This window comes from Cervus canadensis, chromosome Y (genome assembly GCF_019320065.1).
Source record: "Cervus canadensis isolate Bull #8, Minnesota chromosome Y, ASM1932006v1, whole genome shotgun sequence".
NCBI classification, from domain to species: Eukaryota; Metazoa; Chordata; class Mammalia; order Artiodactyla; family Cervidae; genus Cervus; species Cervus canadensis.
The window spans coordinates 4,173,456-4,189,912 of NC_057420.1; positions in this window are offsets into that span (position 1 = coordinate 4,173,456).

Here is a 16,457-nt window from a genome sequence, read left to right on the forward strand (position 1 = left end):
CTCTGGGTCTTCCCAGTGCACCAGGCCCAAGCACTTGTGCTCATGCACCCAACCTGGGCTGGTGATCTGTTTCATCCTAGATAATATACATGTTTCGATGCTGTTCTCTCGAAACATCCCACCCTCGCTTTCTCCCACAGAGTCCAAAAGTCTGTTCTGTACATCTGTGTCTCTTTTTCTGTTTTGCATATAGGGTTATCATTACCATCTTTCTAAATTCCATATATATGTGTTAGTATGCTGTAATGTTCTTTATCTTTCTGGCTTACTTCACTCTGTATAAGGGGCTCCAGTTTCATCCATCTCATTAGGACTAGTTCAAATGAATTCTTTTTGACGGCTGAGTAAAATTCCATGGTGTATATGTACCACAGCTTCCTTATCCATTCATCTGCCGATGGGCATCTAGGTTGCTTCCATGTCCTGGCTATTATAAACAGTGCTGCGATGAACATTGGGGTGCACGTGTCTCTTTCAGATCTGGTTTCCTCAGTGTGTATGCCCAGAAGTGTTATTGCTGGGTCATATGGCAGTTCATATTTCCAAGTTTTTTTAAAGGAACTCCACACTGTTTTCCATAGTGGCTGTACTAGTTTTCATTCCCACCAACAGTGTAAGAGGTTCCCTTTTCTCCACACCCTCTCCAGCATTTATTGCTTGTAGACTTTTGGATAGCAGCCATCCTGACTGGCGTGTAATGGTACCTCATTGTGGTTTTGATTTGCATTTCTCTGATAATGAGTGATGTTGAGCATCTTTTTCATGTGTTTGTTAGCCATCTGTATGTCTTCTTTGGAGAAATGTCTGTTTAGTTCTTTGGTCCATTTTTTGATTGGGTCATTTATTTTTCTGGAATTGAGCTGCAGGAGTTGCTTGTATATTTTTGAGATTAATCCTTTGTCTGTTTCTCATTCTATTATTTCTCCCAATCTGACGGCTGTTTTTCACCTTACTTATAGTTCTTTTGGTAGTGCAAAGCTTTGAAGTCATTAGATCCCATTTGTTTAGTTTTGCTTTTATTCCAATATTCTGGGAGGTGGGTCATAGAGGATCTTGCTGTGATTTATGTCAGAGAGTGTTTTGCCTATGTTCTCCTCTAGGAGTTTTATAGTTTCTGGTCTTACATTTAGATCTTTAATCCATTTTGAGTTTATTTTTGTGTATGGTGTTAGAAAAGTGTTCTAGTTTCATTCTTTTACAAGTGGTTGACCAGTTTTCCCAGCACCACTTGTTAAAGAGGTTGTCTTTTTTCCATTGTATATCCTTGCCTCCTTTGTCAAAGATAAGTGTCCATAGGTTCGTGGATTTATCTCTGGGCTTTCTATTCTGTTCCATTGATCTATATTTCTGTCTTTGTGCCAGTACCATACTGTCTTGATGACTGTGGCTTTGTAGTAGAGTCTGAAGTCAGGCGGGTTGATTCCTCCAGTTCCATTCTTCTTTCTCAAGATTGCTTTGGCTATTCGAGGTTTTTGTATTTCCATACAAATTGTGAAATTCTTTGGTCTAGTTCTGTGAAAAATACCGTTGGTAGCTTGATAGGGATTGCATTGAATCTATAGATTGCTTTGGGTAGAATAGCCATTTTGACAATATTGATTCTTCCAATCCATGAACACGGTATGTTTCTCCATCTGTTTGTGTCCTCTTTGATTTCTTTCATCAGTGTTTTATCAATACATCCATCTTTAATGCAGGAATATGTGGCATCAGATATTCCTATGTTCATAATGTTAAGAATGAAACAAAGAAAATTCCCTAGTGTGCCCAAACTCATATTTGGAATATTGAGGGTTCATATTTTCTGTAAGAAAAAAATCTATGCCCTGATTTCAAATATGAAACAAACACTATTCCATACTTCATTTCAAAATATTTTTTGTCACAGTGTAATGAATGCATATTGAAGCTATCATAGCATATTGAGTAAAATCTGTATCCAAAGTTCATAAAGGGAATATCGTGTTGCAGAATGAAAGAATGATTTTCATTTGCAAGTATAGACAGTTCCATATTTCGTTTCAGGAAATCAGGGCCCAGATGTTCCCATGTGAAATCTAGGGAATTCTGTATCTCCATAGTAGTATCAGAACTGGCATTTTCATTTGTGAATTACAAATAATTACAAAATTTGTATAGGAAAATCTGTGCCAGGGATTTTATATATGATATATGTGAATTCCATAGATCATACATTAAATTTAAGGCCATACATTCATATGTAAAATGTAGAATTCTAATTTTCCTACCAGAATATATAGACCCAGAATTCAATATATGGTACTTAGAAAATTCTATACTTCAAAAAAAAAAAAATTCTGAGAATAGAGCCAAGATGGCGGAGGAGTAGGACGGAGAGACCACTTTCTCTCCTACAAATTCATCAAAAGAATAACTGAACGCAGAGCAAACTTCACAAAACAACTTCTCATCGCTAGCTGAGGTCATCAGGCACCCAGAAAAGCAGCCCATTGTCTTCTAAAGGAGGTAGGACAAAATATAAAAGATAAAAAGTGAGACAAAAGAGCTAAGGACGGAGATCCGTCCCGGGAAGGGAGTCTTAGGCGGCATTGCTTGGGGTAGGGTCCAGGCCTGAGTGCCCTGAGGACAATCGGAGGGAGCTTCTGTGAGTTGCCAACTTGAACTGTGGGAGACCAAAAGAGAGAGAGTAAATTAACCGGCCGGAACACACTGCTGGCCGTTCGCAGAACAAAGAGACTAGAGAGTCCAGAGAAGAGCTCACAGGCTGCGGACCGGCCCAGCCCCACCGGAGGCAGGAGGCAGGGGGGAGGGGAAGGTCGCGGAGAGAGACAGGGCGCAGCACCCGACCGGCGCCGGCGGGGACTGGGGCTGGGGACGCGGAGGGCAGAAGGCGCACAAACCCGACTGGCGCCAGCAGAAACTGAGACTGGGTCCACGGAAGGGAGTGGGTGCGCCACACCTGGGGAGAGTGCGCCCACCAAGCCCCTGGCTCCCTGGACCGCTCTGACGGGGAAGGCACGGAGAGCAGGCGCAGCTTTTCGTTCCGCTCTTTTGTGGAACACCAGAGGGCTGGAACCTCGCCCAGCAAGGGGCGCGCTCCATATAGAACAGCCGGGAGCCTGAGCAGCGCAGACGGAGAAAGCGGCGTCGGCCCCTCCCTGCAGCGCCAGCCCCTCCCCGCAGAGCGAGGGAACTAGCTACCTGAATAAGAGTCCACCTCCGCAGGCCTGTGTCAGGGCGGAAATGAGACTCTGAAGAGACCGGCAAACAGAAGGCAAATAAACAAAGGGAACCGCTTCAGAAGGGACTGGTGCAACAGATTAAAATCCCTCTAGAAAACACCGACTACACCGGAATGGGCCTGTAGATATCGAGAAGTGTAAGCTGGAACGAAGAGCTATCTGAAACTGAGCCGAACCCACACTGACCGCATCAGCTCCAAAGAAACTCCTAGATATAATTTTACTTTTTTCTCTCTTTTTTTTTCTTTTTTTCTTTTTTATTTTTTCTCTTTTATTTTCCTTTAAAATCCCCTATTACTCCCCCATTACTCCATAACTTTCATTTCCATAGATTTTTATGATTTTTTTAATTAGGGAAAAAAAAAAATTTTTTTCTTTCTTTTTTTTTTTCTTTTTTCTTCTTTTTTTTTTCTTTCCTTTTTCTCTTCTATTTTCTATTTTTCTTTTTCTCTTATTTCTTTTAAAGTCCTCTAGTACTCCTCTACTACTCCTTAATTTTCATTTTCAATACACTATAACCTTACAAAAAAAAAAAGAAGAAGAGAAGCCCTATTTTTAAACTGAAGATTATTCTCTCCCAATCTTGACTCTCTGTTTTCTACCTCAGAACACCTCTATTTCCTCCTTTCCCCTTCTCTTCCCAATCCAATTCTGTGAATCTTTGTAGGTGACTGGGCTACGGAGTAGCCTTAATAAAACTCAGATTTTCTTGTACCTACAGCCATCTTGGGAATATAATTCAGCATATCTGTATAACCGGTTAAAGATTTTGGAAAACTAAAATTCCTGTGAATGAACCAATGTCTTTAAAATAAATAAAGGGGATTTAAGAGAGCACACAGATTGCCATTCATCCATAACAAATAGGTAAAAGACATTGGGTGACAAATACAATGGGTGTTTTAAAGAAACAATGGAATAGAATAAATGCATAAAAAATTAAGACACTACAATATATAAAATACACAGGTACATAGCATGGGTAAACTAGACAGAGTTGATTGTTTATGGTTCTGTCCCACCTTTTTTAAAATGATTTTTCTTTTGGGGAAAAACTTTCAATCTTTCTACATGCACTTATACACCAGTTTATAATGCACACTCACTATAATTTTTATTGCTCTTTTCTTAATAAGTGTGTTATGAACTTGGATGCACTTTTCCGGGATTTACATTGCATTTGCCATTAAGGTATATATGTTTCGAGTTCTACTTTTGACTTCCAAGTTAACGTGAGATTCATTAAGAATAATGATGCTTATAAAAAAGTTAATATACTTTTAAAATGTAAATTCTTTTGGAGTATACTTGCTTTACATTATTTGGTTAGTTTCTCCCCTAAAGCAAAATTATGGAATGCTGCAGGCCTTTGGGTCACAAAGACTAGTATACGAGGTAGTGACTGAACAGCAACTGTACATCTATCCCTTCACTTTTTGACTTCTTTCTGATTCTGGTCACCACAGCGTGTTAAGTAGACTTCCCTGTGCTATACATATACATCAAGAATATATATATGTGTCCGTTGTAAACTCCCAATTTCTACCACAACTCGGCTTTTCATCCTTGATAACCATATATTTCTTCTCCTTGGCTGTGTCCCTACCTATGCTTATCATAGACAATCATCTATACCAGTTGTACCTAGATCCCATATATTTGTGTTAAAATGTGAAATGTGTTAAATATTAAATGTGTTAAAATCTTCAGTTGCAAATATTTTTCCCATAATGAGACTACATTTCTGTCTTGTTTATGGGTTTGTTGTGCAAAATTTAATTTTATTTTGGTCTTGTTATTTATTTTTGGTTTTATTTTCATTTCCCAAGGAGGTAGGTAAAAAAAAAAAAGTTTCTACTGCATTTCATGTCACGATGTGCTCTACCTATGCTTTCCTCAAATATTATTGAGTTACATTTCTGGCATTATATGTAGGTCTTTAATCCATCTTGAAATTGTCTTTTTCTATGGAGGTAAGGAGTGACTAAATGTGATCCACTGGGGGGGGGGGGTACAAACCACCCCATTGTACTTGCTATGGGACCTCCATGAACTGTATAAAAAGGCAACAAGGTATGACACCAAAAGATACGTCTTCCAGGATGGTAGGTGTCTAATAGGCTACTGGGGAGGAGCAGAGGGTAATAAATAATGGTTCCAAAAAGCATTAGCTGGTTGTCCCAAAGTGGAAATAAACCTCATTGTAGATGTGTCTGGTGATGAAAGTAAAATCAAATCATGTAAAGAACAGTATTGCAGGGGAACATGCCCAGATTTTCCAGCATAACTTATCAAATATATTATTTTCTTTCCATTGCAAATTGTTGCCTCCTTTATCATAAATCAGGTGATCATTTGGGCAAGAGGTTATCTAAGGGCTTTCTGTCTGTTCCATTGACCTTAATCCTGATTTTGTGCCAATTGCATGCCATGCTGATTACTATAGGTTGTTGTTGTTGTTGTTGTTGTTGTTTTGCGTAGACTGAATTGGGGAAACCTCAGTCCTCCAGCTCAGTTTTTCTTTCTCAAGTTTGCTTCGTTATTCAAAGCCTTCGTGTTTCCATCAAGTTGCAAATATTTTTTGCTCTAGTTCTGTGGAAAATGTCATTCGTAAATTAATACGGGTTGCATTGAATCTGTAAGCTCCTTTTTATAGTGTTGCCATTTTCACAATATTGATTCTTCCAGCCAAAAGAATAGTATATTGCTAATTCCATTTTTGTCATCTTTCATTTCTTTTATCCATACCTTGTTCTTTTCTGTGCACAAGTTTTTATTTTTGTATTTTTTTGTTTTGTTTTGTTTTGTTTTTTTCCTCTGTTTAGGCATGTTCATTCCCAGAGATTATATTTTTCTTGTTACAACGGTGAATTAAATTGCTTCCTTAATTTTTGTCTTTGGTTTTCTGTTGTTATGTATAGGAGATTTCTTTGTGTTTATTTTGTATCCAGAAACATCCCTAAAGTCATTGACTATGTCTCTTAATTTTCTGGTCACATCTTACGATTCTCTGGCATAGTAATATATGTTTGCAAACAGTAACAATTTTATCCCTTCTTTTCCAGTGTGCTGGTAATTTTCTTCTTCTTCACTGATTGCTATAGCTAGAAGTCACAAGATTATGTTGATTAACAGAGGTAAGAAGTGGCAACTTTGTCTTTTTCATGAACTTAGGCAGCATGTTCAAGATTTTACCTATGAGAAGCATGTAAACAGTGGTTTTATCCATACATGGCCTTTATTAAGTTGAAGAAGGTTCTCTCTGTTCTCACTTCTTCTACAGCTTTTATCATAAATGGGTGCTGAATTTTGTCAAAGGCATTTCCTGCATCTATATCTTAGATGGTTTCTAGAGATTTCCTTGGAAACACCTTTGTTATCTTTCAGTGTGCTTTCCTCCTTTGGCCACCTGATGCAAAGTGGTGTCTCATTAGAGAATGCCCTGATATTGGGAAAGATTGAAGGTAAAAGGAGAAGTGGCTGGCAGATGCTGAGAGGGTTATAGTATCACCAACTGTATGGACATGAGTCTGAACAAATTCTGGGATATAGGGAAGCTAAGACATGGGACACAGGGCATGGGGTGGCAAAGGGATGGCCATGAATAACTGACTGAACAACATTACCAACACATTCTCTCCTGTTATTGACAGTAGTAGTTATTCTTGACTACTTCATTTTCTATCCCACCATACCGTATCCATATCTCAGTTACACTAATTTTACCACTTACCATAGATAAGTGGTATATCTATGTGGCATAGATCCAGCCACATTTGTTGTCATTATTGTCCCCCAGTCACCAAAAGTGTATGTGATTTCTCAAATACACATGATCCAGTGGTCTCCTAACCATTCTCAGCAGCGATTTATGTTCTTCAGGCACCCTCTACTTTGCTATAGCCAGAGAAAATTGTCATTCACCAGCTAAGCCATGCGACAGGAAGCAAGTTCTTGCAGATAAATAAACTTTTAGGATTCTGTATTCTATCATTTTTTCAATCTTCACATTGTTCCTTTAAGTTTCATTTCTTCAACCACACTGAAATGTCAGTCTGTGCTCTATTCTTCTCAGTCTCACTGTCTGTGAAGACACTGTTCTTCTGATTTCCTTGATCTTTCTTTTTTAGAAATGGCTATGAGATCTTATTTTAAATTCTTCAGGAAGGTGTTTTTTTTTTTTTTTCAGCTTATAAATCATTTGGAGATTTTAATTTTAGACTGACCTGTTTGATGAGCTTTGATAGATTCTCCTTTCCAAATGGAAAATATTATGACAACCCACATCTATTTTAGCTTCTGATTCTACTTGACTGCATTCAGGAGTAAAGGGTTGTATCTGAGTAATACAACCTGAATGGGTGTACGTCTTAGTCACCGAATCATGCCTGACTCTTTGCAACCTCATGGACTGCAGCCCACTAGGCTCCTCTGTCCATGGGCTTTTCTAGGCAAGGATATTGGGTTGGGTAGCCATTTCCTTCTCCAGGACAACCTGAATATTGGAATCAAGAAGAAACAGAATTTTTAAGCTTATCAATCTTAATAAATTCTGGAGTTGCAGAAACAATTCCCTTAAAAAAACAACAACAAAAAAAATCTTGATTGCAAGTTGAAATGATCAACTTTGGTTGCCTATCCCAAGATCAGCTTAAAAAAAATCGCCGGTTTCTATGAAAAACATATTTTTCAATTACTAATATAGCTACGGAATTAAAAAAAAAAAAAAAGAAAGAAACCTCAGAGATCTGTATCATAAATAGAGGCAAATAATGGAATTTCTCCTGAAGAGAAATTGAGGCTAGGTATGAATCTTTTTCATTTTTTTTTTTCTTGGTGAATGTTAGTTGGCATTCTTGCTGGTAGTTTTTTCTTTTTCTATCAGGATTCCTTAAATCAGGGTCCATAGTTGCTATTCAACCCAAGTAATATGGTAGGCACTGAGAGAGAGCATCAGAAGGCAAACAGACCGAAACCACAATCACAGACAACTAGCCAATTGGATCACATGAACCACAGAACTTTCTAGCTCAGTGAAAGTAAGCCATGCCATCTGGGGCCACCCAAGATGCTTAGGTCATACTGGATAGGTCTGAGAGATTGAGGTCCACTGAAGAAGGGAGTGGCGAACCATTTCAGTATTTTTGCATTGAGAACTCCATGAACAGTTTGAAAAGGCAAAAAGATAGGAAACTGAGAGATGGACTCCCCAGGTCGGTAGGTGCCCTATATGCTACTGGAGATCAGTGGGGGATGGCGCCAAAGCAAAAGCAACATCCAGTTCTTGATGGGACTGGTGATAAAAGCAACGTCTGACACTGTAAAGAACAATATTGCATAGGAACCTGGAATGTTAGGTCCATGAATCAAGGCAAATTGGAAGTGGTCAAACAACAGATGACAAGAGTGAACATCGATATTCTAGGAATCAGCGAACTAAGATGGACTGGAAAGGGTGAATTTAACTCAGATGACCATTATATCAGCGACTGTGGGAAAGAATCCCTTAGAAGAAATGGAGAAGCCATCAAGTCAACAGAAAAGTCTGAAATGAAATATTTGAATGCAATCTCAAAAATGACCGAGTGATCTCTGTTCGTTTCCAAGACCAATCAATATCACGGTAATCCAAGTCTATGCCCTGGCCAGTAATGCTGAAGAAGTGGAAGCTGAGTGACTCTATGAAAGCCTACAAGACCTTCTAGAACTAACACCCCCAAAAGATGTCTTTTTCATTAAAGGGCACTGGAATGCAAAAGTAGGAAGTCAAAAAACACCTGGAGTAGTAGGTAAACTTGGCCTTGGAGTACAGAATGAAGCTGGGAAAAGGCTAATGTAGTTCTACCAAGAGAATGCAATGGTCATAGCAAACACCCTCTTTCAACAACACAAGAGAAGACTCTACACATGGACATCTCCAGATGGGCAACACCAAAATCAGATTGATTATATTCTTTACAGCCAAAGGTGGAGAAGCTCTATTCAATCAGCAAGAAAAGATCAGGAGCTGACTGTGGCTCACATCATGAACTCCTTATTGCCAAATTCACACTTTAATAGAAGGAAGAGGGGGAGAACACTAGACAATTCAGGTATGACCTATGTCAATCCCTTATGACTCTACAGTGGGAGGGAGAAATAGATTTAAGATAGATTTAGATTTAAGAATTGATCTGATAGACAGGGTGCCTGATGAACTATGGTTGGAGGTTCGTGACATTGTACAGGACACAGGAATCAAGACCACCCCAAGAAAAAGAAATGCAAGAGAGCAAAATGCCTGTCTGAGGAGGTCTTATAAATAGGTGTGAAAAGAAGAGAAGTGAAAAGCAATGTAGAAAAGGAAAGATATATGCATTGAATGCAGAGTTTCAAAGAATACAAGGAGAGAAATGAAAGCCCTCCTCAGCGACCAATGCAAAGAAATAGAAGAAAACATTAGAATGGTAACGACTAGAGATCTCCTCGAGAAAATTAGAGATAACAAGGGAACATTTAATGCAAAGATGGGCTCAAGAAAGGATAGAAATCGTATGGTCCGGAAAGAAGCAGACGCTATTAAGAAGAGGTGGCAAGAGTACATGGAAGAACTATACAAAAAAAAATATCTTAACAACCAAGATAATCTGGAGGGAGTGATCACTCAGACTCACCTAGTGCCAAAATCCTGAAGAGTGGAGTCAAGTGGGCCTTAGTAATTATCACTACAAAAAAAAAAAAAAAAAAAACTAGTGGAGGGATGGAATTCCAGTTGAGTTATTTCATTTTGTTTTCATTTATTTTTATTAGTTGGAGGCTAACTACTTTACAATATTGTAGTGTTTGTTTGTTTTTCCATACATTGACATGATTCAGCCATGGATTTACATGTGTTCCCCATCCCAATACCCCTTTCCACCTCCCTACTCATACCATCCCTCTGGGTCTTCCCAGTGCACCAGGCCCATGCACTTGTCTCATGCATCCAACCTGAGCTGCAGATCTGTCTCACCTTTGATAGTATACTTGTTTCAATGCTATTCTCTCAGAATATCCCACCCTCGCCTTCTCCCACAGTCCCAAAGTCTGTTCTGTACATCTGTGTCTCTTTTTCTGTTTTGCATATTGGGTTATCGTTACCATCTTTCTAAATTCCATATATATGTGTTAGTATACTGTATCGGTCTTTATGTTTCTGGCTTACTTCACTCTGTATAATACGCTCCAGTATCACCCATCTCATTAGAACTAAGTCAAATGAATTCTTTCTAGTGGCTGAATAATATTGCCCTGTGTATATGTACCATAGCTTCCTTATTCATTCTTCTCCTGATGGGCATCCAGGTTGCTTCCAAGGCCTGGCAATTGTAAACAATGCTGCGATGAACACTGGGGTGCTCATGTCTCTTTCAGATCTCAATTCCTTGGTGTGTTTGCCCAGAAGTGGGATTGCTGGGTCATATGGCAGTTCTACTTCCAGGTTTTTAAGAAATCTCCACACTGTTCTCCATAGTGGCTGTACTAGTTTGCATTCCCACCAACAGTGTAAGAGGGTTCCCTTTTCTCCACACCCTCTCCAGCATTTATCGCTTGTAGACTTTTGAATAGCAGCCATCCTGACTGGCATGTAATGGTGCCCCATTGTGGTTTTGATTTGCATTTTCTCTGATAATGAGTGATGTTGAGCATCTTTTCATGTGTCTGTTAGTCATCTTTATTCTTCTTTAGAGAAATGTCTGTTTAGTTCTTTGGCCCATTTTTTTGAATGGGTCATTTATTTTGCTGGAAATGAGCTTCAGGGGTTGCTTGTATATTTTTGAGGTGAATCCTTTGTCTGTTTCTTCATTTGCTATTATTTTCTCCCAATCTGAGGGCTGTCTTTTCACCTTACTTATAGTTTCCTTTGTTGCACAAAAGCTTTTAAGTTTCATTACGTTCCATTTGTTTATTTTTGCTTTTACTTACAATACGCTGGGAGGTGGGTCATAGAGGATCTTGCTGTGATTTATGTCAGAGAGTGTTTTGCCTATGTTCTCCTCTAGGAGATTTATAGTTTCTGGCCTTACATTTAGATCTTTAATCCATTTGAGTTTGTTTTTGCATATGGTGTTAGAAAGTGTTCTAGTTTCATTCTTTTACAAGTGGTTGACCAGTTTTCCCAGCACCACTTGTTAAAGAGGTTGTCTTTTTTCCATTCTATATCCTTGCCTCCTTTGTCAAAGAAAACATGCACATAGGTATGTGGATGTATCTCTGGGCTTTCTATTCTGTTCCATTGATCTATATTTCTGTCTTTGTGCCAGTACCATACTGTATTGATGACAGTGGATTTGTAGTAGTACCTGAAGTCAGGCAGGTTGACTCCTCCGGTTCCATTCTTCTTTCTCAATATTTCTTTGTCTATTTGGGGTTGTGTATTTCCATACAGATGGTGAAATCATTTGTTCTAGTTCTGTGAAAAATACCATTGGTAGCTTGATAGGGACTGCATTAAATCTATTAATTGCTTTGGGTGGTATAGTCACTTTTACATATTGATTCTTCCAATCCATGAATACGTTATATTTCTCCATCTATTTGTGTCCTCTTTGATTTCTTTCATCAGTGTTTTATAGTTTTCTATATATAGGTCTTTCGTTTCTTTAGGTAGATATACTCCTAAGTATTTTATTCTTTTTGTTGCAATGGTGAATGGTACTGTTTCCTTAATTTCTCTTTCTGTTTTCTCATTGTTAGTGTGTAGGAATGCAAGGGTGTCTGTGTGTTAATTTTATATCCCGCAACATTACTGTAGTCACTGATTACCTCTAGTAATTTTCTAGTAGAGTGTTTAGGGTTTTCTATGTAGAGGATCATGTCGTCTGCAAACAGTGAGAGTTTTATTTCTTCTTTTCCTATGTGGATTCCTTTTATTTATTTTTCTGCTCTGATTGCTGTGGCCAACACTTCCAAAACCATGTTGAATAATAGTGGTGAGAGTGGGAACCCTTGTCTATTTCCTGACTTTAAGGGAAATGCTCAATATTTCACCATTGAGGATAATGTTTGCTGTGGGTTTGTCATATATACCTTTTAGGATGTTGAGGTATGTTCCTTCTATGCCTGCTTTCTGGAGAGTTTTCATCATGAATAGATGTTCAATTTTGGCAAAGGCTTTTTCTGCATCTATTGAGATAATCATATGGTTTTTATCTTTCAATTTGTAAATGTTGTGTATTACATTGATTGATTTGCAGATATTAAAGAATACTTGCATTCCTTGGATAAAGGCCCCTTGGTCAAGATGTACGATCTTTTTTAATATGCTGTTGGATTCTGTTTGCTAGAATTTTGCTAAGGATATTTGCATCTATGTTCATCAGTGATATTGGCCTGTAGTTTTCTTTTCTTTTCTTTTTCTTTTTTTTCTTGTGGCATCATTGTCTGGTTTTGAATTAGTGTGATGTTGGCCTCGTAGATTGAGTTTGGAAGTTTACCTTCTTCGGCAATTTTCTGGAAGAGTTTGTGTAAGATAGGTGTTCAGTTCAGTTTACTTCAGTTGCTCAGTCGTGTCTGACTCCTTGAGACCCCATGAATCACAGAACGCCAGGCCTCCCTGTCTATCACAAACTCCTGGAGTTCACTGGAACTCATGTCCATCCAGTCGGTGATGCCATCCAGCCATCTCATCCTCTGTCATCCTCTTCTCCTCCTGCCCCCAATCCCTCCCAGCATCAGGGTCTTCTCCAACGAGTCAACTCTTCACACGAGGTGGCCAAAGTATTGGAATTTCAGCTTCCAATGAACACCCAGGACTGATCTCTTTCAGGATGGACAGGTTGGATCTCCTTGCAGTCCAAGGGACTCTCAAGAGTCTTCTCCAACACCATAGTTCAAAAGCATCAATTTTATAGTGCTCAGCTTTCTTCACAGCCCAAATCTCACCTCCATACATGACCACTGGAAAAACCATAGCCTTGACCAGATGGACCTTTTTTAGCAAAGTAATGTCTCTGCTTTTTAATATGCTATCTAGGTTGGTCATACATTTCCTCCCAAGGAGTAAGCGTCTTTTAATTTCATAGCTGCAGTCACCATCTGCAGTGATTTTGGAGCCCCCAAAAACAAAGTCAGACACTGTTTCCACTGTGTGGAATGGAACCAGATGCCATGATCTTAGTTTTCTGAATGTTAAATTTAAGCCAAAATTTTCACTCTCCTCTTTCACTTTCATCAAGAGGCTTTTTAGATCCTCTTCACTCTCTGCCATAAGGGTGGTGTCATCCGCATATCTGAGGTTATTGATATTTCTCCCGGCAACCTTGATTCCAGCTTGTGCTTTTTCACCCCAGCGTTTCCCATTATGTAATCTGCATATAAGTTAAATAGGCGGGGTGACAATATAGAGCCTTGATGTACTCCTTTTCCTATTTGGAACCAGTCTGTTCTTCCATGTCCAGTTCTAACTGTTGCTTTCTGACCTGCCTATAGGTTTCTCAAGAGGCAGGTCAGGTGGTCTGGTATTCCCATCTCCTTCAGAATTTCCACACTTTATTGTGATCCACACAGTCGAAGGCATTGGCCTAGTCAATAAAGCAGAAATAGATGTTTTTCTGGAACTATCTTGCTTTTTCGATGATCCAGCAGATATTCAAAATTTGATTTCTGGTTCCTCTGCCTTTTCTAAAAGCATCTTGAACATCTGGAAGTTCTTGGTTCATGTATTGCTGAAGCCTGGCTTGGAGAATTTTGCTCATTACCTTACTAGCGTGTGAGATGTGTGGTAGTTTGAACCTTCTTAGATAGGTGTTAGCTCTTCTCTAAATTTTTGGTAGAATTCAGCTGTGAAGCCATCTGGTCATAGGTTTTTGTTTGCTGGAAATTTTCTGATTACCGTTTCAATTTCCGTGCTTGTGATGGGTCTATTAAGATCTTCTAATTCTTCCTGGTTCAGTTTTAGAACGTTATACTTTTCTAAGAACTTGCCCGTTTCTTCCAAGTTGTCCATTTTATTGGAATATAGCTGCTGTTACCGGTCTCTTATGGTCCTTTGTATTTCATAGTTGTCTGTTGTGATCTCTCCATTTTCATTTCTAATTTTGTAGACTTGGTTCTTCTCCCTTTGTTTCTTGATGAGTCTGGCTAACGGTTTGTCAATTATATTTAACTTTTCAAAAATCCAGCTTTTAGCTATCTTGATTTTTGCTATGGTCGCTTCTATTTCTTTTGCATTTATTTCTGCCTTGATTTTAAATATATTTTTTTTTTCCTTCTACTAACCCTGGGGTTCCTCATTTCTTCCTTCTCTGGTTGCTTTAGATGTAAAGTTAGGTTATTTGTTTGAGTTTTTTCTTGTTTCTTGAGGTAAGCCTGTATTGCTATGAACCTTCCCCTAAGCACTACTTTTAGAGTGTCCCATAGGTTTTGGGTTGCATTTTCATTTTCATTCATTTCTACGCATATTTTGATTTCTTCTATGACTTGTTGGTTATTCAGCAGCATGTTATTTAGCCTCCATATGTTTGCATTTTTAATATATTTAATTTTAAAATTTGATAATTTTAAAACATATTATAAATATATAACATATAATAGTTTCTATATTAAATATATAATATAATGTGTATAATATAATATAACACAATATAATATAATACCACCTATATTTATAATTGTTATATCTTCTTCTTAGATTGATCATTTTATGATTATGTAGTATTCTTCTTTGTCTCCTTTCCCAGCCTTTATTTTGAAGTCAATTCATCTGATATAAGTATTGCAACTCCTGCTTTCTTTCAGTCTCCGTTTGCATGATTTTTTTTTTTTTTCCATACCTTCACTTTCAGTCTGTATGTGTCCCTTGCTTTGAGGTTGGTCTCTTGTAGACAGCACATATAGGGGTCTTGCTTTTGTGTCCATTCTGTCAGTCTTTGCCTTTTGGTTGGGGCATTCAACCCATTTACATTTAAGGTAATTATTGATAAGAATGGGCCCGTGGCCATTTGCTTTGTTGTTTTGGGTTCACGTTCATACAACGTTTCTGCCTTTCCTGTCTAGAGAAGATCCTTTAGCATGTGTTGAAGATTTGGTTTGGTGGTGCTGAATTCTCTCAACTTTTGCTTGTCTGTAAAGCTTTTGAATTCTCCTTCATATCTGAATGAGATCCTTTCAGGGTACAGTATTCTGGGTTGTAAGTTATTCTCTTTCATTACTTTAAGTATATGTCCTGCCATTCCTCTGTGGCCTGAAGAGTTTCTATTGAAAAATCAACTGTTATCCTTATGGAATCTCCTTGTGTGTTATTTGTTGTTTCTTCCTTGCTGCTTTTAATATTCGTTCTTTGTGTTTGATCTTTGTTAATTTGACTAATATTTGTCCTGGGGTGCTTCACCTCGGGTTTATCCTGTTTGGAGCTCTCTGGGTTTCTTGGACGTGTGTCACTATTTCTTTCCCCACTTTGGGGAGGATTTCAGCTATTATCTCCTTGAGTATCTTCTGATGGTCTTTTATTTTTTGTCTTCTTCTTCTGGGACTCCTATGATTCGAATGTTGGGGCATTTCACATTGCCCCAGAGGTCCCTGAGGGTGTCTTCATTTCTTTTAATTCTTTTTTCTTTTTTCATCTCTGCTTCATTTATTTCCACTATTTTATCTTCTACCTCACTTATCCTGTCATCTGCCTCCATTATTCTACTGTTGGTTCCATCCACAGGGCTTTTTATCTCATTTATTGCATTATTCATTTTTAATTGACTCTTTTTTTATTAATTTCTTCTAGGTCTTTGTTAAACATTACTTGCATCTTCTCAATCCTTGTCTCCAGTTTATTTATCTGTAACTCTATTTTGTGTTGAAAATTTTGGGTCATTTTTATTATCATTATTCTAAATTCCTTTTCAGGTATATTCCCTATCTCCTCCTCTTTTGTTTGGCTTGGTGGGCATTTTTCATGTTCCTTTTCCTGCTGGGTATTCCTCTGTCTTTTCATCTTATTTAGATTGCTGTGTTTGGGGTGACCTTTTTGTATTCTGGTAGTCTGTGGTTCCTTTTTATTGTGGAGGTTTCTCCCAGTGGGTGGGGCTGGATGTTTGGCTTGTCGAGGTTTGCTGGTTAGGGAAGCTTGTGTCGGTGCTCTGGTGGGTGGAGCTGAATTTCTTCTCTCTGGAGTGCAATGGAATGTCCAGTAGTGAGTTTTGAGATGGGTCTATGGGTTTGGTGTGACTTTGGGCAGCCTGTATGTTGACGCTCGGGGCTATATTCCTGTGTTGCTGGAGA